Raw genomic sequence first — 12599 nt, forward strand, 5'->3', positions numbered from 1 at the left:
CTTATAGATATGTTTTTTGTTTATTATTATTATTATTTGAGGAAAAGAAAAAAAAATCACTTATGGGGGAAAAAAGAGAGCCCGGTTTTATAAGAGACATTTAAATGTACTGTAAAATTTGAGATCCTGAAGATGCAAATGCATCCTTCATGACTATGGACGTTGCACTGTTTGAAAAAGCTGATCTCCTAAAGCCCTAGCAACTCTTTACAAGCAAATGAGGAAGTAACAATGAGTGGCTAGCAATACCAGTTGATGCCCTGATTATTGAAGTGGATGCAATTATCTGGGTACCTAAGTGTTTGCAGAATCAAATTCACAGTTCCAAAAGTGAAGCATACTATGCTTGATTTTAAATATTTGTAATTTGAGTCTTGTTCTTAAGTTTCACAGTACTAAATCAAGCAGATGTCTGTTGGTAGACCTACCATAAAAAATGTTCAGAAATACTACCCTTCCCAGTTCAAATCAAGAGCCTATATGGTCTCTTTACATGACTGTCTCCATACCTGGCTGAGCTAGAGAACAACCTCATGTTTGAAATATTTAAAGTCAGAATACATTTTATTTTTTATTTTTTTTCCCCAAGGGTTGAAAAGCAGCTTATAGCTTTATGATCTCCAAATTATCCTGAAGACTTAATCAAAATGTATATTCTGACAAATTATTTTTTTCCAATAAGCATAGTGATGAAAATGCTCATCTACCTACAATTACAGTAATGACAGGTACCTAAGATGCTTAGGTACTTAATCTGAGCATTCCTTTGTCTAAATTTTGAATGCATATGAGCAGTAAGAAAATCCTACAAATAGGCCCACACCTACTCAGGGTAGGAGATTAAAATAGAATAGAAATATTCATCCTTTCCTTGAACTTGCACCAAATGAATGGACTAGAGGGACTAGAATTGTTTGTTTGTTTGTTTTTGTTTTTTGATTGTTTTTTTATTTTATTTATTTATTTATTTATTTTCATTCTAAAAAGGGAGTTACATCCTCTGCAGGCAAATAAAAAGGTTCAGAAAGGCTAATCCTAAATTACTTTGTGAAATTGCTTGCTCACTGCCTTTCAGGTTCTTGAATTAGGAAAAAAGCCTGTACTACTACATGAATGATCTATGGGTTGGAAATTTTGTGTGTTGTTCCCCAGGCAGGCAGGCATTCCCCAGCCTGTATCATTGCTATGGCACTATCTTAGCAAGTGCAGGACTTGGCACTTGTCTTTGCTAAGTATCATCACATTCTTGTTGACCCATCCCTCCATCCTGTCTGTGTCCTTGTCAGTGGCAGATCTGCCCTTGCATATATTGCCTGGTGCCTGTCACAGTTTGATGTCGTCTGCAAACTTTATGAGCAAACTTCTTTATGTCACTGACAAAGATGTTAAACAGGAGAGTTCCTAGGACCCATAATCTTATACAAATTAGCAGAACAGTTTTAAAACCACAGCTCTATAGGAAAATGGGAAATAGTCCTTGGTACTCTTTCCTTATATTTCTTGATGTTTCTTCAGAAGAAAATCTGAAATGAAGTATTCATGCTTATGAAATTAATGTACAAAGACAGACAGTCTGCTTGGGCAGATCCTTTAAAGATATTGGCATTAACTGTCCTTCATTTTATGTGCTATTTTACAGATTTTTTTAAAGATTATTTTACAGATTTATTTTATTTTAGTTTAGTTTAGTTTAGTTTTATTTTACATTTTCATTTTTTCACAAATGTGTTGTTAGATGTAATAGAACCCATGTTGGTGTCTTTTATATCAGCTTGTTCTTTGGTCAAAATCAGTTGATGCAGGAAACTGAAATGAGAATTATCTAATATGCTCCTAAATGAGTTGTCCGTTCTCTTAGAATTATCTTGCATACACATTTACATTTAGTTCAGGCCAAGGAGCTTACTCCAATAAATTATCTTTAACAGAAATTTTGTATTCTTTATGAATTAATCTACATTAATGATTTTCTGTGTAAAAGGTATGTATACAGGAAGTTCACTCAGTGAGTGTGGATTTAAGGAACATACGTCATCTTCATATAACCTCATAAAATAGTGGACATCTCAGGTTGTTGGTAAATGGATTGTATTACACAGAACAGACTAAAGCACAATCACCCACTGTAACACTGTATGGTACCCATTACTGTTCTAGTTTTAAATTACAGCTAATGTGACATTGTAATCTGCATGACAAACTCCTGTAAACTGCACTAGGAAAATACGAATACCAGTGGAAGAAGGAAGAATATTCATGAAATTTCTCAAAAAGGAACAAGTGAGAAGGATATAATTTAAGTTTTAATATAGTCAAATGAAGCATCAATATGCTGATTATGCTTGTTGATCTGTTTAAGATGATAAAAAAAAAATCTTCATTTAAAAAAAATGTTTTTCATTAATGTATCTAATGATGTTTCTGAATCTCCAGTAATGAGCATGAATTTTCTAGAGCATTTTATGTTTCTTTCATATTGATTTCTGTTGAAAGCTAATCAAAACAAGACTGTAGTCTTCCTTCTAAGACTTCCTTCGAAGTCTTGCAGAATATCAAATGCTTTAGCTTTCATAGAATCATAGAATGCTTTGGGTTGGAAGGGACCTTAATGATCATCTAATTTCATTGTGTTTGCCATGGGAAGGGACACCTTCTACTAGCCCAAGTTGCTCAAAGCCTCATCCAGCCTGGCTGTAAACATTTCTGGGGATGGGGTAACCACAGCTTCTCTGAGCAACCTGTTCCAGTGCCTCACCACCCTCATACTAAAGAATTTCTTCTGTATATCTGATCTAAATCTATCCTGTTTTATTTTAAAACGATTACTCCATGTCCTGTCACTATACTCCCTGACAAAAAGTCCATCTCCAGCTTTCTTGTAGACCCTCTTTAGGCACTGAAAGGCTGCAGTAAGGTCTCCCTGGAGCCTTCTCTTCTCCAGGATGAACAACCCCAACTCCCTCAGCCTGTCTTCACAGGAGAGGTGCTCCAGCCTTTTGAACATCTTTGTGGCCCTCCTTGTTCTAATACTTCCATGTCCTTCTTGTGCTGGGCACCCCAGGGCTGAATGCAGCACTCCAGGTGGGGGTCTTATGAGAGCAAAGTAGAGGGAGAGAATCGCCTCCCTCGACCTGCTGGCCATGCTTCTTTTGATACAGCCCATGATATGATTGGCTTTCGGGGCTGCAAGCACACAGTACTGGCTCATGGTGAGCTTCTCACCATTTGTTATTTTAAAACTCAGTAGTGTACCTTTACATTCTTTCACCATAACTGAAGTATTTAAACTATGGAGATGTAATTTAAAACAAGATATAAAACAAAGACTTTTATGCACTTATTTGATTAGATTTTGTGTTCTTCGGCAATATGGAAATACTGCTCTATTTTGTGCAAGAGATCTCCAAGTTATTGTCTCAAAAATCTACAAGTGATATTCAATCTTCATATTGTTTTATCAGTTTCAATAAAACTAAGGAAAATAAGATGACTTTTTTTTTTCTTTGTACTAGCCTTTCAGACATCAGTCTCACAAAGCAGCTGAAACACTGAGACTCCTCCACTGACTTTGTGGAAGTAAATGTTTTCCACAATTCCAAAGACATATGAGTAGTTCCAATTTGTCATATTATATAGCTCAAAATTATATCAAAATATAAAGGACTACATACATGTCAATATTACTTAATGTACATATAATTCTTTAAGTAATTAAAAACAAACAAACAAACCAAACACACAAAAAAAAACCACCTTTGCACCATGAAACAAAACAGCAGTATAACACCTGCTTTTATCTTCTGTGTAGGAAGATAAAATGAAGGGTCCTAAGAGACTGGTAAATGCCTACTCTTTCCAGGTAATTGAAACTTAGTTATAACTCTGGTGAAACAAGCATTTTATGATTTTGTTGCTTGGTGTCTTCTGATACCCTCATTCAAACCTATTCCTTTTTTAGCTATCATACTGCATAATTTTCTGCTTAGGACTACGTAAATTTCTGCTTAAAAAACTCCTCTTCTGCAATATAGGTGTGGATCTCAGAACCACTTTGAGGATACAATGATCACTACATGTGAGCAAGATCTGTGGATCATAATCCATATCATGTAATTAAATCCTTACATTTCCACAAGCAAATAAATGTGGAATAAAGATTCAGTAAATCGTTAATCTGTTACTTAGTGAATGTTTAACTTGGCCAAAATTGTCTTTGTTGGCTCCTTTGTTATCTCTATGACTCTCAGTAGTTCTGCCTTCCCATTGTTCCCATTTTTTTTAGGTAGTCCCCTCACGCTGGTACCAAGGCTGATCTTGTCATCTTTTCCATATCCTTGCTTCAAAGGCCAGTAGAGAGAGTAGTGAAAACACAGTCAGGATAGTTCTGTCCTGGTACTATTGCCATGTCAGTAAGGAAGGATCACCAACGTCAGGAAAAAAAGCCCTGTCCAGTCTACACAGCACTTGAATGGATCTTACTTTCAGAAGATAGGGATTGTGGAAAGTGTTTTTACCAATTCTTTCCTCTAAACCTTTTTAGAAATATTTTCTTCAAAAGGCTGAAAAATATAAACAGGTAAAGAAATTTAAAAATCATATTGTAGCAGTTTCTCAGTAGCAAAATCTGCTTTAGGTTGGCACAGTGACACTTTTACTCTGAAGAAGTTAGAAGTAACAATATGCAGAACCTTTAAGTGGAAGCTGCCATTCTATGTGGTCGGTTTAAAGTTTTGTCATAGTCATGGAACTTAGAGAGAGAGAGAGAGAGGGAGTGAGAGAAAGAAAAAAGAAAAAAGAAAAAAAAAAGAAAGGAAAAAAAAAAACAGACAAGCTGATTATTCTATATCATAGGAATTATCCTGAGGTAGTTTTCTGTTACATCTTCTAAGACAGATTAAACATCACAATTTTGAAAAAAAAATGTTTATAGTTCTTTGCCATATTAAGAAATCCATATGTTTTTTATTATCTTTAGGCTACTATTTTAGCTTTTTTTTTTTTTTTAATAAATTGATAATCAGCAGTGAAATTCACCATCACGACCATTTCTTATAAATAAGTTAGATGCCTATCTATGGACAACTATCTAAGACTTCCTTATATAACAGAGAAAAAGGAAGTTACAGAGGCCAGTTCATCCCACCTGAGAGTTGTAATATAAAGGGGATAAATCCCCCTTTAAAGACCTTTCTGAAGACTTTGGAAAGGGTCTGAGTGCCTGGTTTCCAGGCAGTTGTTGTCGAAACAGGTGAATCTTAGCCCTAGGCTTCAGCAAGTGCAGAATATGAAGCACAGTGGGATAGAAAGTCTTGTCACTGTTCTGCTCTGTGGTGTGATGCTTCATTAACTGTGTAGACCAAGCTCAATGTGAAGCTTTTACCTAACAGTTGATATCAGGGACATGCTGTCAGCTCTGACTTGCAATACGTTTCTACACTGGCATTTCCCAGGTCTTATGTGTAATTTAGGTTAGTTAAATTTATTTATTTTTTTTTGCCAAATTAACCTTAATTTACATTTTTTGCATGTCTTTTATTTTTATTTTCCATCTTAGCAGGTGTTCACCTTACCTCCAAGTCAGTACCTTAGATGATATTAGCATTTGATTTTTTTTTAATGGGAAAGGAGATTAGTTGTATTAGAATACAATTTAGGACACAGTGCACTCTGAAGTTATGTCTGTTATTATAAGTACCTCAGTTTCAGCAATGTAATGTACACAAATGTTTTGTTTTATTACTGTACAAGAGGGGCTTGACTTTCACCTGGGAAGAATTTTGTCTTTTACTATAGGTCATTAGTGTCATTTAGGAAATAGCATGGTTTAGTGCTTTATATTAAACGTTTATCAAATGTTATGCTGGAATGCACTTAAAGGCAATATTGACTCACAGCTCATTGGGCTGATTGGTGTTTTTTCATGGGTCATTGCAAGTAAGGCCATTTACATCTTGTGTGATCTTTAAGTACATACCGTGTAATATACTTTATATTTATTGCAACTGTTGCATTAAAAAAAAAAATAATGTAGAGATGGAGTTTTACAAGTTTTGATTAAGCTAGAGCAAATAAAAAAGGAAAAAAAAAAAAGTTTTATCCAGATCCACTGGTGAGATAGAGCTACTCTAACACCCAGTAACTGGTGAATGTTTCACTGTGTGGAAAGAGATGCATTGCTCTGCGAATGCATGGTGGGCTACAGTGAAAAGAATCCATAATAAATATTCACTGAAGGCAAAGCTATCTATTGAAGTAATGTCCACACTGCTGCTTTTTTATTTTTTATTTTTGCTGAATTTTTATTTAATAAAATACAGTTTAACAAATAATGAATTCATATGATGCACACAAGCTGAAATTCATCAATTAAATGAAGTTGGCAAATACAGATACTAGAATGAGATTCAGAAAGAACATGCAGTGGTGGTGATAGTTCCTGTGGTAGGTACTCCAGCCTCAAATCAGCATCAGGCTTTTCTCTTAAACTTGGATTCTAAGGTATATGGAGGAATATTCTGTGGTTCTATGATTTTTAATCAAGAGAAAGTGCTCTCTATAATAGGGAGTCTTTAGGAACAGGTTTCTAAAACCTGTTAGGTACAATAGGGATTTTCCTTTTTGGGGGTGGGGATACTAAATATCTTCAGCTCTCCTTCCAGACCTAATTACATATAAATAGTGAAAATCACTACATATCTCACTTAAAGAAACTCATAACATTACAAAATGTATCATCCCTCACTACAAATGATTTTAATATATTATATATAATATACTAAAACTCTGTTTCTGATCCATTAAAAATGAAAATAGTTCAGATGACATTTAACTATTGTGTTTATCAAATCAGTACAACAGCACAACATCATGTTCTGGTTTGATGAATGCTTCAGGGTCTTTCACTGACATTGACTGAGCAAGGAAGAAGAAAGTCTCAGTAATTTTTTCCAGGAATGAAAACCACCTAAGTTCAACTACTGAGCAGAAAATACCTGCAAGCCTGCAGTGCTCATCAGTTGGAATGAAACATCCGATTTTCATTTGCTGCTATTGAATTCTGCATCAGCTCTTCCATAACTGACACTACCCTAGATAGACCATCAATATTTCAATACACAACAAAGAGTAACACAAAAAAAAGGAAGTATTAGGGCTGAAGAGCTAGGCTGGACAAAATACCTACTTTCACTTCTCTGCCATACAGTATAAAGTTAAAAAGAAGCAATTTCTACTCAGTCTATCAAGAAATGTTGTATTGTGGTCCCTCGACTCTATTAGATAACTGGGTTAGAAACAGAGCACAAAAGAATCCATTTCCTCTTGCCAGCTGTGTACAAGCTGATGAATTCAAAAGGTCACACATCTGAAGCATACATACCTGTTACATTTGTATTAAATACTGCTTTTGAGGATTTCTTACATGGTTCGAAAAAGTGCGTCAGTGAATCAGTGCATGACAGCCAGATGGCTTCTGGGTGATGGTATGAAGATGAAGCAGTCTAAGGAAAGCAGATGAAGGGAAAGGTGATATTATTGTGTGTTTTAAAACTCTTCCTGTATTTGAATTTATTTTAAGTAGTCATCTCAATACCTTAACATACCTATGTTTTAAAGAAGAATATTTAATTAAAAAAATGGGAAAGTAACCCATGGATAGAGCTACACACCAACATCCTACAGCATTGTTGGGGTAGGAGCTTATGGGTCCCCAGGCTGGGTTGAAATGGGGCTCTTGGGAACCTGGGAAGGTTGGGAGGAGACCCCAGGGGAAGCTCAGTAGGGATAATCAGGCACCTTGAATAAAAGCAGAGGGTGATTTCCTCAGATGGGGCATCTTGTCTTCCTGAACACTTAGTGAAGTTTTTCTTGATCTAGTTTATAACTCTCCTTTGTAAATTTAAAGTTCTATTATAGTTGATGAGCACGTCAAAAGTTTTTTTTTTGTTTGTTTGTTTGTTTGTTTTCACTTTGAGCAGGTTAAAGCTTGTACTGTTTCAATCATGGTACTCTTTCAATCATGGAACTGTTTATTGGGATTAAACAACAAGCTGTGTTAGTAAAGCATAGTCAGTTTTGTGCATTTGAGTTTACAGTTAGAAAACGCAAATGACTTTTTTTCTGACTTTTACTGTGCAATGTCACGACTGGGAAATATGATAAATTAAAAAAAAAAGGGGGGGGAGAGGGGGGAGAAATAAAACCTGCATATTTATTCCTGACGGTTTATCAGGTTTATCACAAGATGAATAAAAAAAATGCATATTACTAGCATTTTAAATGGGAAGTTAAGGATCAAAATAAGTACAGATCCCTTCCACTAATAGTTTACTAAATTAAAACAAACTAACTAAAATATATATATATATTTCCTTTTAATTTTCTTTTCTATACTTTTCATTCACAGGTGTAAGCTCTCAGAAATAGAAATTAAAACTTCTCATATAACCTTTCAGAATTTTATTAACTTTCATAATTATGAGATTAATGTTCACTAGTCAGGTACCTCTGTGACTAAACAATAATTTAGTCACTAATGTCTTTTGTCTTGCAGAATTATATAATTTCCTCCTCCTCCTTCTCAAAGTGGGGTCAATACCTAGCAACACCAGAGGAGCGACTGCTAGGACATTATCAGATCTTGTGACAGAAACATGACCCTGAAATGTTAAAGTTAAACTAATGACGCCTTTACCTGCCCCTGTCTGTCAATCACTATTCGTCAATCAGTAAGATAAGATGAAGTAAATCCCTTATTATGTCCTTATATTTTTGATAAAATGTAAAAAATGACTTTGCCAAGGAGTATAATGTCTGTAAAAAGTACTGACAGCAAAATGCTTTGGGCGGCTTAGAAGACTCTATCCCTAGTAGTGAAGCCAACTGCATGCCATTACTGTATCTTTCTTCATGCTTATATGAAATGTCCTGAGACTCCCTTGCCAAAGATCTTGAACTTGGCTCAGTAGCCCTGCCCCAAATTTATTCTTTGATGCTGACTGCATAGTCTATTTACTGATTTGCTGTTTATCGTTCTTTTGCAATCTAATTCAAATTAATAAGATGACTTGGCTTGTTCTGTGCAGAAAGTATTTGTCCTGGGCACATGTTTCAAAGACATTTTCCTGTCTTTTGTTTACCATGGAGTCACCTCCTAACTTAAAATGCTTCAGTATCTTTATGCCCTGAAACAAAGTTTGCTGGGAGAGGGAATAGCTGTAGTAGAATTGGAAATAAGCTTTCAGGAATACAGTCTTTTTTTCAGGTCTTAAAAAGGAGCAGCAATCTAGAACTAGAAACATATTGAGAATAGTTTTTTTTCTCCGTGTTTAGCTTGATTGTATTCATCAGTTAGACACTTTAAGTGAAAAGTTAGGTAGTACTTGCAGAACCAGGCACCTTTGTAATGGGAAAAATGGTTATGCTATCAGTTTCCGTATAACAAGAAAGAATCATAGAATCATTAAGGTTGGAAAAGACCTCCAAGATCATCTGGTCCAACTATCACCCTACTACCAATGTCACACATTAAACCATGTCCCTAAGCACCACGTCCAACCTTTCCTTGGACACTCCCAGGGATGGTGACTCCACCACTTCCCTGGGCAACCCGTTCCGATGCCTGACTGCTCTTTCTGAGATGGAATGTCTCCTCATTTCCAACCTGATCCTCCCCTGGCACAACTTGAGGCCATTCCCTCTAGTCCTATCACTAGTTATCTGCGAGAAGAGGCCAACCCCCAGCTCCCCACAGCTTCCTTTCAGGGAGTTGTAGAGAGCAATAAGGTCTCCCCTGAGACTCTTCTTCTCCAGACTAAACAACCCCAGTTCCCTCAACTGCTCCTCCTGGAACTTGTGTTCCAGGCCCTTCACCAGCTTCGTAGCCCTTCTCTGGACACGTTCCAGGGCCTCGATGTCTTTCTTGTAGTGAGGGGCCCAAAGCTGAAACACAGTACTCGCAGTACAGCCTCACCAGAGCAGAATACAAGGGGACGATCACCTCCCTGGTCCTGCTGGCTACAGTGTTCCTGATAGAAGACAGGATGCTGTTGGCCTTCTTAGCCACCTGTGCACACTGCCAGCTCATGTTCAGGCAAGCATCGACCAACACCCCCAGATCCTTTTCCTTATATCCTTATTTGTTTTGTTTTGTTTTGTTTGGTTTGTTTGTTTATGTAATGGTTATATAGTTTACTGCTCAGAATTTCTTTGCATTATGTTAACGTTATCATATTTTGTATATACTGATTTGAAAAATGAGTTAAGTAAGATCATAGATTGTTTAAGTGTTAGGAGAAAACCTTGTTCCAAGGTAACTGGAAGTTCATAGAAGCTATTTGGGTAAATATATATTTTTTTCAAAGATATTGCCATAATGAAATATCTCTTCTGAGTAAAGTTTCTTTTCAGATTCTGAGAGAAATCAGCTCTAACTCTAGGATATGTCACCAGCACCATAGTCAAAATTAGAAGGGTAACATGATAAAAATTCTATGTATAGCATTAACAGACTGATACAATACATTGTAAAGAAAGTTTTTAACATATAGCTATGTTAAAAACATAGACATATAGACCATAGACACTGGTACCTTTCATTTGAGGATAATACTGAGGATGTTATATTAATAGGTGAAACTAACTTCTTGGTCCTTGATACTCATGTAGTGAGTTTGTTACTTGTAATGTAGATGTCAATAGCAACTCTGCATAATTAGTACAGTCTTTGCTAATTAGATATGAAATCTTTTGAGGAAGAAAATTTGAATAAGTATTAAACAGTTATGCAATCTTAATGTTCCTGTTAGGCCGAATGTCTTGAAATCATTTGCTAGTCCCACTGGGGCCAAGTTTCAAAGATTTAAACAAAGCAGCACAAATCCTTTTGCCTCCTGAACAAAGGTTATTTTGAGAAACAGTAAACCAAATGGTAGTGTACCTCCTCAAACCGAAATGAGGGGAAATCTAATGAAAGGGTTTAGATTTGTTTCTATAATGTATATAGAAATGAAAATCTAAAATATCAAGAATTTCTGAGTCAAAATAAGATAACCAAGAACCTTCATAAAAATAAAAAGGGAGGGAGAATACAGACATATGCTTTGGTGGTTTCAAGTAAGTAAATATAAAATGTGATTAAAACATTTTTTTTCCTCTATGAAAGTTCATCTTTTAATTTTTCAGTTGAAGCTACTGCTCATGAAGGTAACAATTACTCAGGAAAAAAATAAAAATAATAAGAATAAAAATAAAAATCAGCAGTTCAGATTTTTATAAACCACTTCTGTTTATTTGGCTAAATGCCAGTACAGATATAAGCTGTTTTGTTATTTTTTTTTTTTTTTTACTCACTGCTTGCAAACATCCAAACGTGTTCAGAAAAACAAAAACAACAACAACAAACACTGTTCTTACATTGTTCTAATAACTTCTACAAGCTATTTCAATATAAGTGCTCTCATTAGTGATTTTATTTATCCATTTGAGGAATAGCCTTTTCATTTATGTTTATTGGCATAAGTATTTTTTTTTATTATATATTTTTTCCTTTACTGAACATATTTCAACATGCTAAACTGAAGTCCTATTTTCCTGCAAATGTAGTAAATAAAGATTCTACAGTAATGTTTTAGTTCAATAAGGAATATCATTTTGAAATTAATCTCCTAATTAACCTCACTCATCACACACCTAGGGAGGGAAACACAGAACAGAAACATTTCCAGTGCTCTTTAACAGCTAAAATCACTTCAGTCCAGGGGACCATCCTTAACTAGCAAAAGTAAAACCCACCTAGTGTGGACATTGTATCTTCAGTATTTACTCTTTCACTCTGAAGTCTAGTATCCCTTGCGCTTACCAGTGTAGACATACAGCCTAAATACACACTACTAGACATACACTAAATACACACTACTTACCTGTGTAGACATACACACTAAATATTCAAAGTAGGAACCAAGCAGGGGCAGAACAGAATGTCCACTCCATGTGTAATTTCCACTTAGATGGAAAAAACTTTGAAATCCTCCAGTCAGATTGGTATGTGTTCTGGTGTTCTAGGATGCAACTTTCCATAAGATCTGTATGAATCTTCAGTATTAAGACTTAACGCTGCCATGAAAGCAAGATGAAAGGAATCCTTATTTGGTAACTTTGAAAAAGATTGGGGACCATTATATGTCATCATTGACCTTGAGTATATTTGGAATCAAACATTTCAAAGATATATTTGCTTATTCTGTCTTGTAGCAGAGACAGAGTTTACTTTTAACCGAGTATTTATTGAGAGAATCACATCCTACAGGTTAGCCACATTTGAGATACCAAGCAGATTAAGTGTACAGGTTCCTTTGCCTCTCACATGGTGGAATAATGTAGTTCAAGAGCACTAGAAAAGGCTCTTTTAGGTATTGCTATTGTTTCTTTTTTCAAACAGGTTACTAATGTGTTTAGTACCTTTTATGGATTGTATTCTGTTTGAACTTCAAAGCAAAAAAATAAAGCATCAAGATCAGATTGCACCTTTAGAAGGGGAAAAAAAGTACATCATGTAAGGCAAAGAAGAAAAACAAAGAAAACATGGATGTATACTTTCATAT

Source organism: Anser anser, assembly GCF_964211835.1.
Source record: "Anser anser genome assembly, chromosome: 3".
Taxonomy (NCBI): Eukaryota; Metazoa; Chordata; class Aves; order Anseriformes; family Anatidae; genus Anser; species Anser anser.